Here is an 18,456-nt window from a genome sequence, read left to right as displayed (position 1 = left end):
CCTGGATGGAACATATAATTGGTGTTATTTAAATATATATTTAATAGATTACTTTCTTTTGAAAGAGACTTTTTGACAGTGGATTATCCTATATTCAGAGGAGAACTATATTTTGGATCCTTATACTCCAATACAGCACATATGGACTTATGTTTAACCCTATCTGGATGGGACAAGAGAACTGATCATATAAATTGGGTTATTAAAATGATAATTTGGATACATAGCAAGAACTGCTTGCAAGTTGTCTAAGAGAGAGTCATGATTATAGAAATGTTGGTGGAGGCTTGGATATAGGAACTTCCTTTTTTTGGAGGAAAAGGAAGAAAATGGGAGAAAATTCAGAGAGAAGGCTTTAAAAGAAGATTGGGAGATTTAAAACAGTGGTCATAGAAACCTTGAGAGCACCTGACAGTAAATGTGAAGTTGATTAGGTAAATTCCAGGCATAATGTAATGCTGGAGAAACTGAGGCAAGACAGAGATTAGAGAGTTTTTATTATTTTATTTGGATTTCTGAGAGGGAGAGATTTTCTGGGACCAAAGGTTCCATTTTGGTCCCAGGGCTGTCTCAAAGCATTCAACAGCAGCAGCGAATGTGAAATTCTAGTGAATTATATATGTGGCTCTAAGATCAGGGTAGCAAGACAGGGAGTAGAGTCCGAGCACTGATAAATGGCGGGAATTTCTAAGGATGGACTATCAATCCAGTTTTGATAGGGTGGGGGGTAAGGATCATAAATTCTTTTTTTTTTAAATTTATTATTATAGCTTTTTATTTACAAGATATAAACATGGGAAATTTTTCAGCACTGACCGTTGCAAAACCTTCTGTTCCAACTTTTCCTCTCCTTCCCCTCCACTTCCTCCCCAGATGGCAGGTAGTCCAGTACATGTTAAACATGTTAAATACAATATATGTGTACATATTTATATAGTTATTTTGCTGCACAGGAAAAATCTGACTTAGAAATAAGGTAAAATTAACCTGAGAAGGAAATAAAAAATGCAAGTGGACAAAAACAGAGGGATTGGAAATGTTATGTTGTGGTCCACACTCATCTCCCAGAGTTCTTTCACTGGGTGTAGCTAGTTCTATTCATTATTGAACAAATGGAACTGATTTGGTTCATCTCATTGTTGAAGAGAGTCACATCCATCAGAATTGATCATCATATAGTATTGTTGGAGTATATAATGATCTCCTGGTTCTGCTCATTTCACTCAGCATCAGTTCATGTAAGTCTCTCCAGGCCTTTCTGAAATCATCCTGTTTGGCCATCTCTTACAGAACAATAATATTCCATAACATTCATATACCACAATTTATTCAGCCATTCTCCAATTGATGGGCATCCACTTAGTTTCCAGTTTCTGGCCACTACAAAAAAGGGCTGCCACAAACATTCTTGCACATACAGGTCCCTTTCCCTTCTTTAAAATCTCTTTGAAATATAAGCCCAGTAGTAACACTTCTGGATCAAAGGGTATGCACAGTTTGATAACTTTTTCAGCATAGTTCCAAATTGCTCTCCAGAATGGCTGGATTCTTTCACAGTTCCACCGACAATTCAACCATCAGAAGGGCCATAAATTCTTCATAACTTAGGAGGACTTAGGAGTCAGGAAGTCTGAATTCCTCCTTATCTGGACTATACATTTACAGATTATGACTCTTTTGGAATGCTAGAGTGACCAGATCTCCACAGCCCTAATTATCTCAGTCCTAATGGTCAGGAAAAGGGGGTTACAACCAGGGGGACTGAGGTAGAAAAGTTTAAGGAATTGAGGCAGGACAATTTAGGGAAACTGAGGCAGGATAATTAAAGGGAACTATCGCACAATAAGAGAGTCTAGTTTAGGGAGTCTTCTTTGATTGTGTACTCAGGAAAAATATTTTTTGAGTACTCTACAAGGAGAATAGTTTCGAGTTAGAACCAAGGGTAGTAGCTAGAAACCAAAGAAAAGTGGCTTGCTTCTTCAGAGATTAAGGAAAGTTAAGACAATGGGATTAAGTTAAAATTTAAATAAGGGTATGAGTAGGAAAGAAATTAGCTAAGAAGGACCAAGATATTCAAGGATGAGGAATGGATCAATTTGGGAGTAAAAAATCCAGTAGAAGCTATTAAATGCCTTAATGAAAGATTATCATTTATCTAATTTGTAATGTTGTCTCCTCAGATTACATCCCCTTGTGGTAAAACAATTTTTGTTATTTGAACTATTAACTGGTGGCATGCTTCAGAGAACTTTATGGAGAAAGGAACTGAAAAGACAAGAAGAGGGGGTTGAGAGCTTTCATATTTATAGCAATTTCATGAGATAGCAAAAAACCAAAACAAAACACTGGAAACTAATGGATAATGAAGAAACTAAATAAAAAAAGCTGAATACAATGTGGAAAATTATTACACTGTAAGAAATGATGAAAAGGATGATTTCAGAAAAAAGCTGGAAAGACTTGTATAAACAGATGAACAGTGAAATAAGCAAAATCAAAAGAATAATTTATACTACAGTACACAACTTGGAAAGACTTACGAATTCTGATTAACTATAATTCCAGAGGACCCATGATGAAGGATGCTTCCTAAATCCTGACAGAAAAGGGATGGTGTCAATATGGAGAATAAAGCATGAATTTTTGGACAAAGTCAATGGGGGAATTGGTTTTGCTTGACTACATATATATATATATATATATATATATATATATATATATATATATATATATATATATATATATATATATATATGTTTCTTTAGCTTCAGCAGAAATTGGAGGTTGAAGGGAAAAATTGAAAACTTGTTAACAGAAAAAAAAAATTTTAAAGTAATGAATTAACTCAAACAACTGAAGCAAAGACAAGAAGGTGGGAATGACAAAGATGTATGCAAAGGATTCTGAGGAAATTGTTTTAGCTAGATCTCTTAAGGATCCTTTGTATGATGTACAGTCTGGTATAATTTTGCCTTTCCTATCTATATTTTTCTATATCAGTTCATGCTTTTCATCTCCTTCTGAGATCTGTTATAAGGTGGTTTTTGCTTCCTAATTCTTAATGAGTCATCAACATAAATACACTTTCACTCAGACATTTGGAGAATAGCAACTACTGTATTATGATGTTCAGAATCTCAAGGTACAATTAGTCAATGATCATTCATTAAGCTAATCAAATAGTACAAACTATATTCAGGTAGGCAAGTTGCAGGTACAGCCTCTGGTCTAGGTAGGCTTTGGTAACCAAAGGGAATTGTTGATAGGGATTTAGGAGAACTGAGGAACAAAGGGAAGCAACTCAAGTAGCTTCATCTAAGACACTGGAGCAGAGATTTACAATTAGAAAGGAGCTTAAGGACATTCTGGTTCAATTTCCACAATTTAAAAATCAAGATCTTGAGGCCCATAAAGTTATGTCTTGGATAGATAACATGAGAATTTTCAGTGAGAAACATCATAATTTCAGAAAGATAATACCAGACAAGCTGACATCTTCACTAATTTCACTAAAATGATCAATGAAGATAAAATTGAAACCCTTTTAAACTATCTGTAGAGTAGACCCAAGAAAATTGAGAAATTTAAGACAATAAGTTTTCATCAAGTATAGTCACCTGGGTCTTTTCAATTTTCTTTTAGAAGATGGACAAATTTCGGAGAGAACTTTAATGATAAGTCCCCTAAAGAACCAGGGAACCATACTAGAGCTGTTAACAACTGCCCTCTCTAAAAACTAGTCCATGTCTCTGAATTGTGAGGTAAGACCACATATAGTATAAAATGACAGCCTATCGCAATGAAGTCATCATGCTCTTTTGGGTTGAAATTGGAAAGTTTTTTTGGGGATGAGAGAAACTTAATCTGTAGTCTATGTGTATAGAGATAAGTATTTGGTTTCCTGAGCACTTAAAAGAGCCTTATGGAGAAATCCATCCTACAAATTCTCTCTGCTGATGCAAAAACCTCCTCCGGAAATCATCAGGTTCTACTGAGAATAATGTTACCTCCAAGGAAAGAAAGACCTGGCACCAGATGGAGACAGAATAATTGAGGCATTTCCAGACTATAAAGAAATGTTTCTTAAACAAGCTAAAGATGTGAGTCAAGATGGGAGCAGCTAGTTGGTGCAGTGCATAGAGCTCCAGCCCTGAAGTCAGGAGGACCTGAGTTCAAATTTGGCCTCAAACACTTAATACTTCCCAGCTGTGTGAAACTGGGCAAGTCGCTTAACCCCAATTGCCTCAGCAAAAAAGGACCTATGGAAGCCAGAATCAAGGAGCCATGGGACATAAACCTAGAACTTGCTATTGCTTGATATTGTGGATTGTGATGTGGAATGGACAGGTAGGTTCAGGAAAGGAGAGTTGCTTGATTTTTGCGAAAAAGATGGAAATATAAAATCTAGAGGATTCACAGTTGGATGGATTCAAAATAATTTGAAAAGAGTGAGCTCAAAGTATTGTCATTAACAGGTTGGGGTGCTCCCAGTAATCTAACCTTTGTGTGTTGTAACATAACATTTTTATAAATTGTGTGGATAAAGGCATAGATGGCAAATTTAAAATCTGCAGACAAAACAAGAGTGGGAGGTTTAGCAAAACCATTAGATAGTTAAAATAAAGGATCTTGAAAGTCTGGAACACTGGACTAAATTGATAAAAATGAAATTTAATAGGAATAAATGGAAAATTTTTCACCTGGGTTAAAAAATATCAAGCTCAAAAGTAAATAAATGGGAGAGGTATGGCTAAATAATATTTTACCTGACAAATCCTTAAGGATTTTTATGAACTTCAAGCTCAGCATTAATCAACAATGTAATATGGAGACTGTTGTTATCTGAGACTGATCCACAGAAGCATGGCATATAGGACTAGGGAAGGAACAGTGTTGCTCTATTCTGGCCTGCTCAGACTGTATCTGTGGTACTGTGCTTCCTCATTTCTGGGCACCAACTTTTAGGAAAAAACATTGATCAAGGGTCAATTGTTTGGAATAATGAAAGTCTTCAGTTTAGTTCATGCCACGTGATGATTGACTGAAGAAACTGAGTAAAGTTAACCTAGAGAAGACATAGCTTAAGGGCAATATAATAGTAGTCTTCAGATATTTGAAGAGATATCATAGAATAGGGAATAGATTTATTATGTTTTAACTTCAGAGGACAAAAAATGGTCTGAAGTTGTTGAAAGGAAAATTTAGGCTGATATAAGGGAAAAACTTCCTAAGAGGAAGTAATGAGCTTCCTCTCATTCACCATCTTAAAGCAAAGGCTAGAGGCCCACTTGCAGGGTGTATTGTAGATAGGATTCTTTTTCATGTGTGGTTTGGACCATATTTCAACTGAGGTCCTTTCTAACTCTGAAATTCTGTGATTCTATAGGCTCTGATTTAGTAAAGTTAGAAAATGAAAACAGACTTCTTGGCTAATTAAGGAGGAAACAGGAGACTTCTAAACTGGACAAAATTTTGCTCTATTATCTTCTTTTTGTCTCCAATAATTGCTAACTTGTACTTTTCAAAAAAAAAATTACATCAGCAGAAAACTTCATTATACTATTACCAAAGACCCTGGTTTATAGAAATAAGGATTACTTAATGATATTAGATTATCTACCTTATTAAATTTCCAATTTAAAGCAAATAATGATTTTTTTAGTACAATCTACATTTTTCCTTCTCATTTCTCATGTGCCTCATACATTTAGGTTTTCAGAATTCAATTACAGTATTTTAGAGTTGAAAAGAATCTCAGAAGCCATGTAGTCCAATCTTACTAGAACAAGAATCCCATTTACCACATCTCCTAGAAATGAACTTTTGATCAAAGACTTCAGAAAAGCATTCCATTCTAATTTTGGATAGCGCTAGTTGTTAGTAAGCAAGTTCTCCCTTGCATCAAGCCTAAATTTTCCTCTTAGCAACTTCTGCCCATTGTTTTTGGTTCTGTCCTCTTAAGCGAAGTATAACAAGTCTATTCCTTCTTTCATTTCACATCCCTTCAAATTCTCCAAAGCAGTATCTATGTTCTATTTTTCCAGACAAACTTAAATTTATCACCAGTTCCATATAACATGAACGTTCTAGTTGCCTCTCTGTTCTTCCTAAATGCAGTTCCTGGATTTTTAATACCCCAGATGTGTTCTGACTAGTGCAGAGTATAGCAAAGCTGTCACTTTGCTATAATCTAGTATGGTGTACCTCTGTTGATTCAATCTAAGATTACAGAGTTCATTCAGATCCCTAGATCTTTTTCAGACAAACTTCTGCCTAACCATAACTCTCTCATTTTGTGTATCTTATAAACTGATTGCTTTAAACCTAAAAAGAAGCCTTTATGTTTGTCTTACTAAATGTTTTCTTTTTCAATTTGGCCCAGTAGTCCAGATTTTCAGGATCTTTATGAATTCTGGCATGAAATATATTATCTCTCCCTCCCATGTTTGTGTCATGTGTAAAGTTTGATAAGTTCACTCCATGTATATGTTTATATAGCTGTTAGCGATTGAAGAGACACAGATAAAACATTTCTTCTCTGATCCACTTCCCCCTCTCCCCCAACAGAAACCCTAGAAATGCCCTTGAGATCCTTTAATGGAAGACTGATGCACAGGTGGAAGCACATCATAAAACTATACAAAGACAGCAAGGCATGTAGAATAAGCCAGGTGTGTTGAAACACACTTGAGGAACATTTCCAATGGCACTCCTCCTGGAGGAAGTTTTCCCTGAGGTGGATGAAAAGGGTCAATAGGAATGTTCCCCAAGTTGTGTCTGCCCACCAAGACCATGGTCTCACTCTGCTACTTATCATTTAACCTTTTTTTTGCACCTCCTTTTTAAAATGAGAAATTGGGCTAGATTATCTCCTAGGTTATTTCTAACTATTAATTGAGTGATACTTAACTCTTCCTATATACTTGTAACATGTGGTTACTCTTAAGCTTTTGCCTATAGCCAAATTTATAAAATTTGAGCCATGTTTGTGATAATTCTTCCCTTGGAAGTAAAGTTATAAAATGACTCCTCCTTATACTAACAGGTTAGAAAGCAAAATTTACTACCAATAAGCTAGGGTTTGAGCTCCAGGCCTTTGTTCCGAAAAGGTCACTTTCCTTTCTGTATTTGGCTCACACTGGGCCCTCCTGCTGCAAACAAAGGGATACCAAGTAACATAAAAACAGAATCAACCACAGGTATTTATGAGAAATAATATTAAATCTGACCAATGTATTCTTTAAAATATATATTTTTTAAAAATACACACAATCAAACTGAAGGGGACTGTATTCCTTCCAGATATATTTGACTTTGTCTAAAGCTTCAGATAACCTAAATTCTTATTTTGTTATTTATCAAATCTTAATTAACTATTAGATTGTTTACTTGCTTTAGTAGAAGCCCTTTTCCTGTCTTTTTTGGGATTTACTAATTAGTTGTGAGTTGCCTAGGGCAGTAATTTGTTCTCTGAATAGGAGAGTACAAGCATAAGGACTTCTCTGGCCAGGCTTCCTCTTATTCCCAAAAGCCTTTGAACGTGTAATTATGAGTCATGGTGCTCACAGTTTGGCAGAAAACTGACTAATTTAAAGCAAATTATCAGTTTTCACTCTGTTACCAAAAGCTGTGATTGACCATTATAAAAAAAAAAGAAAAGAAAAAGGAACATTTTTACTCAAAGGGTTGGATTGTGGAAGAAGCAAGGGATCACTATTCTTTCTAGACACATGGACAAAAGTCAAATCCAACCCTAATTTGAGCCAAACAAAAAATTAAATAAGTACAGAAATGGCACTGGAAAGCCAATGATCAGGAAGGTTCATTTTAGAAACAGATGTAAAATGGATATTTTTTTCAGCCTAAAGCATAAGAATCTTATGTTTCTATAATTTGTAGTACTTCTCTCATTTGGAGCAAGTAGAATGGAGATCATGGGAAAAAAAGAAATCTTTCAATTGAACCTAGATCTTTATTTATGAATCTAGATATTCTGGTGACAGATGCTTACAAGTTATTAAAAAAATATTTATTTTGATAGTTGGGTAGGCAGAAGGCATGAAATGTAACCTTCAGAAAGTCCTTTATATTCAGGGAATGTCAAAATATTAGGAGATTAGCTTTTCCAGAGTTAAGGCTAAGCCAGCATCTTGAGCCTTGATATAACAATAATTCTTTGCACCCAAAGTCTGGATGATCTCATCTTCCAACAAATGCTGTTAAGGGATTTAAGATTTTCATATTAATTGATATAATATGTATAATAAATATACTATTTAGAATTATTGAGGTTTCCCTATTTCCCAGGAGATTCTGGCCTGAAAGCTGGGTCTATAGGCAACATGCTATAGTACAAAGTGATCGATTACATTTCCTGACATTTTGAATAATCCCTACATTAGCAACTGCTTAGAGAACTGAACCAGGTGTTGCACTCTTATTCCCACTACTCTAACTCTGGTTCTGTACCAGAATGATCACAAAACTCAATGACCTTTAAGACTTGAGACAATCACAAGGTTTAACTATTTAAATAACTTGGAGATTCTTCCCAAAGGACCTCAAAATGCTCTTTTATCTCCAAAATGCCTGTACCCATGGGCCTGCCATGGGAACTATTTACTCAACACCTAAAAATGACTATTCTAGGTCCCACCTTAAAATGTGGTTCACAACCCCATATGGGGTCATATAACTGAATTCGGGAATCAGGAAATGATGATTTATTATCAGTAAATGTTTGATTTGTGTATCTATTTTTATAAATCTAGGGTTATATAAAATTTCACAGGTGAAAAGGAGTTGTTAGTGGAAAAACTTTAAGAAGCCCTGTTCTAAACCAGTGCTCAGACCATTATACATAGACATATAAACAAACTGCCGCTGGCTTCTCTGCCAAAACATAACTTCCTTAAAGCCCTGTTCAATTTATTTCTTCCGTGAAGTTTTCCACAAATATCACTCTATTAAGTCTTCCCTTACCCTAATCTTCAGTCTTCACATTTCTCTCCTTACTTGGCATGTATGTATATGATTTTATATAATGAATGTATTTTTATAACCTTTTGTAATGAAAATCTTATAAGATGATAGAATCCAATCAGGGTGGGGCAGAGAGTAGAAAGCATAAGGATATTAGGGAAAGTGTGATGACTCCAGACTTCCCTGTTCCCAATCCCACTCTGATGGGTGGTCAGGTCTGGAAGTGAAGAGTAAACATGGGAGCCGTCAGTCAGAGCTGCGCAGGGGGGTATGGTTAATGTTGGATCAGCTTTGATTAGCAGGATAGACTATCAGGCATTTGGAGATCATCTAAATGAAAACATATTTACTCTGGCTGTTGTTATATCTGAAAGAGGGAGATATCTGTGCAAATACTTACCTCTTAGAAAACAAAAAGATGCCAAATTAAGTTTAATATCTGGTTTAAATTAGCAAATGTGTCAAATCCAAACCTGTGTAATACGTTAAAAGTCCTAAGAAAGCATAGCTGTTTTTGGAGTCTAACTTCCTTCCATGACATTCAGCTATTTTATTTTATGACTGGAAATTATGGACACTTTGTTGAAGGATAAATCAAGAAAAGGAAACCAAGTTGCCAGATTTTTCTTTTTCCTTAGCCAAGCTAAGAGAACTACGCATTAACAGGACAAAGATTGCCAGGCCAGATGGAACTTTATTAAGCATGAGGTCACTTCCAGCTCTATATCTATGATTCTTTGCTCTCCCTGTATTCCAACAGTTCGATAAATTTCTAGAATTCATTTGTCTAGAAATTAGCCCGTGTGAATAAATGGGCCTGATAGTTCTCAGGGATTAGTGGTAGGACAATCAGGGCAGATAGCAATTTGTAAGGGGTATGAAGAGTATATTGGCAAGGTAGATGGTAAGAGCCAGCACTCTTTATGGACAGGGAGAAGATGGTCAGTTTTGGTGGCACTCTATCTCACCAGGACTCTAATTACTGGCTCTCTGATTTAGTCCAAATAGCCAAATCTGAGCCCCAATTCTGGCCTAGTGAGGCCCAGAATTATCATTCTTCAGAAGGGTCCCCTAGGCCTAGAACTGGGACTCAGACTTATCACTACTGAGAACTGGGGCTCAGACTTATCACTACTGAGAAGGGCCCCCTGGGCCTAGAACTGGGGCTCAGACTTATCACTACTGAGAAGGGTCCCCTAGGCCTAGAACTGGGGCTCAGATTTATCACTACTGAGAAGGGCCCCCTAGGCCTAGAACTGGGGCTCAGACTTATCACTACTGAGAAGGGTCCCCTAGGCCCAGAACTGGGGCTCAGACTTATCACTACTGAGAAGGGTCCCCTAGGCCCAGAACTGGGGCTCAGACTTATCACTACTGAGAAGGGCACCCTAGGCCTAGAACTGGGGCTCAGACTTATCACTACTGAGAAGGGTCCCCTAGGCCCAGAACTGGAGGCTCAGACTTATCACTACTGAGAAGGGTCCCCTAGGCCCAGAACTGGAGGCTCAGACTTATCACTACTGAGAAGGGCCCCCTAGGCTAGAACTGGGGCTCAGACTTATCATTACTGAGAAGGGTCCCCTAGGCCCAGAACTGGGGGCTCAGACTTATCACTACTGAGAAGGGCACCCTAGGCCCAGAACTGGGGCTCAGACTTATCATTACTGAGAAGGGTCCCCTAGGCCCAGAACTGGGGCTCAGACTTATCACTACTGAGAAGGGCACCCTAGGCCTAGAACTGGGGCTCAGACTTATCACTACTGAGAACTGGGGCTCAGACTTATCACTACTGAGAAGGGCCCCCTGGGCCTAGAACTGGGGCTCAGACTTATCACTACTGAGAAGGGTCCCCTAGGCCCAGAACTGGGGCTCAGACTTATCACTACTGAGAAGGGTCCCCTAGGCCCAGAACTGGGGCTCAGACTTATCACTACTGAGAAGGGTCCCCTAGGCCCAGAACTGGGGCTCAGACTTATCACTACTGAGAAGGGTCCCCTAGGCCCAGAACTGGGGCTCAGACTTATCACTACTGAGAAGGGCACCCTAGGCCTAGAACTGGGGCTCAGACTTATCACTACTGAGAAGTGTCCCCTAGGCCCAGAACTGGAGGCTCAGACTTATCACTACTGAGAAGGGTCCCCTAGGCCCAGAACTGGGGCTCAGACTTATCACTACTGAGAAGGGTCCCCTAGGCCCAGAACTGGGGCTCAGACTTATCACTACTGAGAAGGGCCCCCCTGGGCTTAGAACTGGGGCTCAGACTTATCACTACTGAAAAGGGCCCCCTGGGCCTAGAACTGGGACTCAGACTTATCACTACTGAAAAGGGTCCCCTGGGCCTAGAACTGGGGCTCAGACTTATCACTACTGAGAAGGGTCCCCTAGGCCCAGAACTGGGGCTCAGACTTATCACTACTGAGAAGGGTCCCCTAGACCCAGAACTGGGGCTCAGACTTATCACTACTGAGAAGGGTCCCCTAGGCCTAGAACTGGGGCTCAGACTTATCACTACTGAGAAGGGTCCCCTAGGCCCAGAACTGGAGGCTCAGACTTATCACTACTGAGAAGGGTCCCCTAGGCCCAGAACTGGGGCTCAGACTTATCACTACTGAGAAGGGTCCCCTAGGCCCAGAACTGGGGCTCAGACTTATCACTACTGAGAAGGGTCCCCTAGGCCCAGAACTGGAGGCTCAGACTTATCACTACTGAGAAGGGTCCCCTAGGCCTAGAATTGGGGCTCAGACTTATCACTACTGAGAAGGGTCCCCTGGGCCTAGAACTGGGGCTCAGACTTATCACTACTGAGAAGGGTCCCCTGGGCCTAGAACTGGGGCTCAGACTTATCACTACTGAGAAGGGTCCCCTAGGCCTAGAACTGGGGCTCAGACTTATCACTACTGAGAACTGGGGCTCAGACTTATCACTACTGAGAAGGGCCCCCTGGGCCTAGAACGGGGGCTCAGACTTATCACTACTGAGAAGGATCCCCTAGGCCCAGAACTGGGGCTCAGACTTATCACTACTGAAAAGGGTCCCCTGGGCCTAGAACTGGGACTCAGACTTATCACTACTGAGAAAGGCCCCCTGGGCCTAGAACTGGGGCTCAGACTTATCACTACTGAGAACTGGGGCTCAGACTTATCACTACTGAGAAGGGCCCCCTGGGCCTAGAACTGGGGCTCAGACTTATCACTACTGAGAACTGGGGCTCAGACTTATCACTACTGAGAAGGGCCCCCTGGGCCTAGAACTGGGGCTCAGACTTATCACTACTGAGAAGGGTCCCCTAGGCCTAGAACTGGGACTCAGACTTATCACTACTGAGAACTGGGGCTCAGGCTTATCACTACTGAGAAGGGCCCCCTGGGCCTAGAACTGGGGCTCAGACTTATCACTACTGAGAACTGGGGCTCAGACTTATCACTACTGAGAAGGGTCCCCTAGGCCCAGAACTGGGGGCTCAGACTTATCACTACTAAAAAGGGTCCCCTAGGCCCAGAACTGGGGGATCAGACTTATCATTACTGAGAAGGGTCCCCTAGGCCCAGAACTGGGAGCTCAGACTTATCACTACTGAGAAGGGTCCCCTAGGCCTAGAACTGGGACTCAGACTTATCACTACTGAGAACTGGGGCTCAGGCTTATCACTACTGAGAAGGGCCCCCTGGGCCTAGAACTGGGGCTCAGACTTATCACTACTGAGAACTGGGGCTCAGACTTATCACTACTGAGAAGGGTCCCCTAGGCCCAGAACTGGGGGCTCAGACTTATCACTACTAAAAAGGGTCCCCTAGGCCCAGAACTGGGGGATCAGACTTATCACTACTGAGAAGGGCCCCCTAGGCTAGAACTGGGGCTCAGACTTATCACTACTGAGAAGGGCCCCCTAGGCTAGAACTGGGGCTCAGACTTATCACTACTGAGAAGGGCCCCCCTGGGCCTAGAACTGGGGCTCAGACTTATCACTACTGAGAAAGGCCCCCTGGGCCTAGAACTGGGGCTCAGACTTATCACTACTGAAAAGGGCCCCCTGGGTCTAGAACTGGGGCTCAGACTTATCACTATTTGGAAGGGGAAATTTTAATGGGATCTGAGCAGAAGTGAGCCATGTGAACTTCTCTGTCCTTCAGCACCCACTGGGATCTGGGAAGGTATAAATTGGATTAGGACATTGGAAAGGGGCTCCTAGTTGGGCTGGACAGTCTCTCCTGAGTTGTGCAAATTTTCAGTAACAAGAAAAACAAACTAGAGGTCTTACAAGAAGGAAAACTTGAAATCATAGTTGTCTCTGATATTTGGTGGGGTAGATTATTTGGGTGAAGATCAATAGGAGAAACAAAGGATATTGCCACTTGAGTAAACCACAGACCACCTGGACAGAAAAAGGAACTAGATGAAGAATTTGGGAAAGAAATCACAAGCTTGGAATGAAGGCAAAGTATAGGAGAAATGAGAGACTTTAATTATTCAGGCATCTGCTGGACCACTCCTTGGCCAGAAGTAGAACAACTAATAACTTCCTTATTTTTCTTAATGATAACTTCATGCTTCAAAAGATAGAAGAACCAATATTGGAGAAATTCTCTTTTGGATCTGATCCCCACTAACAGTGAGGACTGATTTCTGTGGAGAAATGATGGGAACCCTGGGGAGGAAATTACCACTTTGTCTTAAAATTTGTCATAAAGAAGTAAAGAAAGCTAGCCACCATATTGCATGCTAGATTTTGAGAAAACATATTTCAAAATGTTCTGAGGGAATCCCATGGAATAAATTCTATGGGGAAAGTCAGTCCAGGAGAGATAAAAATTCTTAAAAATTAAATCTGTAAGATACCAAGGGAAAAATTATGTCGAGGAGAAAACAAGGAGGAGTTATTTGAACAAAATCGTCTACATACATAAAGAACTTAACAAAAAAAAATTATTTTTAAAGGAATGTCAGTCTAGAAGAGATAGAAATTGTAAAAAATGAAATCCATAAGATAGCAAGGGAAACTTATGTTGAAGAGGAAACAAGCAGGAATTATCTGAACAAAGTGATGAAGATACATAAAAAACCAAAAAACTTTGATTTTTAAAAGATGGTAGATGACAACAAGAATAAGAAATATATATTTACAAAAATATAAAATTATAGTCTTACAGGTAATCTGGTACAATGAATAACTAAACAAGATTCCTTTTATAACATTCCTAACAAATAGTCTTCCAGATTTTTCTGGAAGATAGTGAGGGAAGATCCAAGACTTCTCTGGACAGCACATTCCACTTTTGGATATTCTAATTATTAGAAATTTTTCTTTACATGCAACCAAAATCAATCTCTATTTAACTTTTAAACTTTGCTTTTGAGCATTAGTTGGGCTAGATGGCAATCAGGACCCATTATAATTTGAAAGTGTGATCCTCTCACAATAGGAAGGCTTTTTGTTTATTTTTTTTACTCCTCACATATCTATAAAATTAGAGGCAAGAAACACTAGGACTGCAAATTAGATAGATAGGATGGTAATACTGGATGACAGTGAGAAATCTTTTACTTATGTTTTATCTTCCAAGGACAATGGCTTTCATATTAGAAAGTATCCATGATAAACAAAAGTTGAAACTAAAGATAAGTAGAAGAAAGAGTTTTTAATGAGTTCCACTTAACAAGCCCAGGATATTGAAAGAACTCATTGAGATGATTGCTGAGATACAGGTGGTGATCTTTAAAAGACAATGGAAAATAAGAGGGATTCCACAGCACTTAACACGGGCATGTATCCCAATTTTTTTAAAAAAAGAGAAAGTACTACATACCAAATAAAAGTCAGAGAGGGTGACTTCTGTTCCTGAAAAAAATATAGAACACCTTGAGAAAGAAAGTGATTTGTTAAAGGCAGGTAATGGATCTTTTATTAAAAGTGAGTATAACTCACATCTGAATTAGATCATAATAGACTTATTTTTGTTTTTGACAGGGTATCTAGACTGGAAATTAAGAAGAATTCTGTAGACATATCTATTATAAATTTCAATAAGGCTTTTGACAGTGTCTCATGTTGTTATTATGGAAAAAAATAGAAGGAACTGAGCTAGATGATAATAATTACATTGATGTGGAAATGGTTGAATAATTAACTAAAAAACTAGTCATTAATTGGTTGATGTCATCAAAGAAGGCTTAGGGATATGCTCTCTGTTTTGTGCTGTTTGACATTTCCATTGATTACTTAGATGAAGATATCTTATAGTAGACATCATTGTCAAACAAGGGTGACATAAAGGAGATAAATGGATTAGAGTCAGCATCCAAAAATGTAAGACAATGACTTAAATATAATTAATCCAATCCAATAATTATAAAATGCTATACTGATTAAGGAAACACTTCATAAGTACGGGAGGAGACATCACTGGATAGTAGTATCCATATCAAAGATCTGGAAGTTTTGCTGTATTTGCATGCAGGTCAGTCAGTATGAATCAATCACATGCTATAGATAATTATATCCTTAGCTTTCATTAAGAAATGGAAAGGTTCAAAATAAGGGAAATAAGATTATATCTTGATCACATATCTGAGCTGTGTTCAGACCTAGATGCCATATTTTAGGAAGGATTAAATCAAAGTGGAGCAAGAAAAGAGTGAAAATGATGAAAGAACTGAGGATCATGCCATAAAAAATCCAATTGAAAGAATTGGGGAAATTTACCCTGCAGAAGATACCTAAGTCTAGAAGAGACAAAATATCTATTTTCAAGCATTTGAAGGATTATCATATAGAAGAATTAGCTTTGTTCTAATTCTCATGATTATTGTCTTTACAATACAGAATCTCACCCAGGCCCTTATGGATGGTACAGATTGAGAGAATAAGCAGAGAAAACAGTACAGAGTAGAGGTAAGCTTGTGTATAAGAATAATTTCTTAAAATGTTTTGTGGTTTGTTTTTTTTCCTTTTTTTCAATTCTTATTTTATTTTATTTTTTTTTGAGGGGGGGAGAAGACAGAGAGAAAAAAATAAATGTTTGTAAACTGTAAACTGAAAAAAATAAACAAATAAGTCTTTGGATCTTAAAATACTGACCACAAAAAATTAGTTAATTTACTTAATATCAATAGTATTTCTTTCTTTTTTAAAATACTAAAATTTAAATAGCACTTTTAGGTTTGCTAAGTGATTTACAAATCCTCAAAATAATTCTGTAAGCTTGATGCTATTGTTATTCCTATTTTACAGAGAAGGAAACTAAGCTTATTATCTAAATCTAAATCTAATTTATTTAAATTATCTATTACACTACCCAGCTGCCACCCAGATTCCCATTGTACTGATCTTCCATGTCTTGTGGGAGTTTCCTCTAGTTCTTGCTCTTGTTCCCTAAATCTTCCATGTTAGAAATTCTGGTGTGGTTCTCTTTTATTCTACCAGATCACCCGTTAGAACAGCAGTCTTTAAAAAGATCCAATTGTTCTTGATGAGCCAAGAATCAATGAGCCTCCAGGTTTGTAGGTCTAATAGTTCCCACTGGGGCTATTTTGCCACCTTTACTATAATCTCTCTCTGTCTCTCTGTCTCTGTCTCTCTCTCTCCTCTCCTTTCTCTCTGTGTCTCTCTCTCTCTTTCCTCCCTCTCTGTCTCTCTGTGTCTCTGTGTCTCTTTTAATTTCTTGATTACACACTTGCACTCTTGCAAAGTAGAAAGAAAGGCATATGAAGCCAGAAAGAAATTGATATCTGGGACAAATAAATTGGGGATAAAAGGAAAATCTAGTGGTGAAGAGCAGGTTTAGGAAGAATGAGGAAGTGGGGTAGGGTGAGAAGACTACAATCAAAAGGAAGATCAGAATTGAAGATTCAAAAACTGTGACTTAAGTACATTTTCTGTAGAAAGCAATATAAAGGTAATCAGCAATGCTTATCAAAGTAACGTGTTAGGACTGTGTGGTACAGCAAATCCAATTTATAAATACTCATATCTCAAATGAAGAATAGAAATATTTATTCTTAGAATCTTTAAAGAAGCGACCATCTCCAGACTGGACTCCAAACCAGTCTAGAGAGGTTAATTTCCACAGAGATTGAAATGAGTTTTATAGTCATGACCACAAGAATAATGCTTGGAAGTAACATGAACTAGTTAAATTTTGACCTGAATTTTATGATGGTCAGTTTTGCAACTGCTTATGACTATTTATCCTATTTCATTTCCCCAGATAAATTAAATCTTAATCTACTTTAGTTAATGATTTTATAAGAATGCATATAATCCCCTCACAGAGATTTGTTTAGAGGTAAGTAATCCATTAAATTGGATAACTAAGGAGGTTTGGTTTACCTCTGGCTTCCTCAACAAATAGAGATTACCCAGTTTACAGATCCCTTAGTTAACTTCTTCTAGGAAGTTAAGTGAAGGTCCAGGAGATCAGAAATTTCTACTAAAGGAGCAGATCTTTTGTTTCCTTTCCCAGAGCCTTAATGATTAAAAGACCCTTGAATTGGGTCTGGAATTATCAAGTGAGAGGTTTAAATTTTGGGGTTCTCTTCAAATGACTATTCTTGGGAAGTCCTCTGTTTCCTGTCACACTCAGGACTATATTATTACTTTACTGTAAAATGTGGCTAGTACATTTCTTAACCAAAATGGAAGGAAGGATGCAATGAACGATGTAAGGAAGGAGGGAAAAAAGGAAGGAAACAAAGAAGGAAGGAAGGAAAGAAAGAAGGGAAAAAAGGAGAGAGGAAGGAAGAAGGAAGGAAAAAGGGAAAAGAAAAGAAAGGAAAGAAGAAAGGAGGAAGGAAGGAAAGAAAGAAGGAAGAAAAGGACAAAGGAAGAAGAAAGGAAAGAAGACAGGCCCAGGTTGAAGGTCACTTTTTCCCATAAAACATCCTCAGTTCACCTTAGCCAGAAGTAATTTCTAATTTCTTTGAGTCCTCTGACACATTGTACTTCTTCTAGAAATATATTCCATCCATGTGATATAAACACAGTTATTTGTGTACATTTATTGGCTCTTCTCTTGCATTTTAAGCTCCTTACATACAAGATGTACATCTTAAAACACTGTTGTCTCATTCTCAATGCGTATGGCAGGATAGGCAGTCAATAAATATTTGCTATTTTTATACATTTTCAGAGCAATCTTCTCTACCTCCTTTGGTCACAGAATCACAAATTTTCAAAGTTGAATCTTTATTCCAACTCATGCCAAATAAAAATTGTCTCCACAATATCACATCATACAACATATATGTATGCATAAACAGTTTTTCAGATAAAGATCTATCTCAAAACTATCAAATTCATAAGAATATGAGTTACTTCCCAATTAATAAATTGTCAAGAGATATGAAAAGGCAGTTTTTCTTGATGAAGAAATCAATATTATATATAGTCATATAAAAATACTTGAAATAACTATTGATAAGAGAACATATATCAGATTGATTAAAATGATAAAAGGTGAAAGCAACAAATGTTGGAGA

General features: G+C 38.1%; 1 protein-coding gene and 1 long non-coding RNA gene across 3 annotated transcripts in view; one reads left to right on the top strand and one right to left on the bottom strand.

Annotated features, from left to right (window-relative positions):
- The window catches only part of KIF6 (kinesin family member 6), a 466,898-nt gene that overhangs the window by 153,961 nt on the left and 294,481 nt on the right, over nucleotides 1-18,456 (bottom strand). The window lies entirely within an intron of this gene.
- The window catches only part of LOC141566457 (uncharacterized), a 287,659-nt gene that overhangs the window by 74,506 nt on the left and 194,697 nt on the right, over nucleotides 1-18,456 (top strand). The window contains exon 2 of the long non-coding RNA XR_012489320.1: nucleotides 15,803-15,871. This is a non-coding gene — a long non-coding RNA (uncharacterized LOC141566457). The remainder of the gene's footprint in view (nucleotides 1-15,802; nucleotides 15,872-18,456) is intronic.

This window comes from Sminthopsis crassicaudata, chromosome 4 (genome assembly GCF_048593235.1).
Source record: "Sminthopsis crassicaudata isolate SCR6 chromosome 4, ASM4859323v1, whole genome shotgun sequence".
Lineage (NCBI taxonomy): Eukaryota > Metazoa > Chordata > Mammalia > Dasyuromorphia > Dasyuridae > Sminthopsis > Sminthopsis crassicaudata.
Note: the sequence above shows the minus strand (reverse complement) of the source record. Positions and strands in the feature narration are given on the sequence as shown.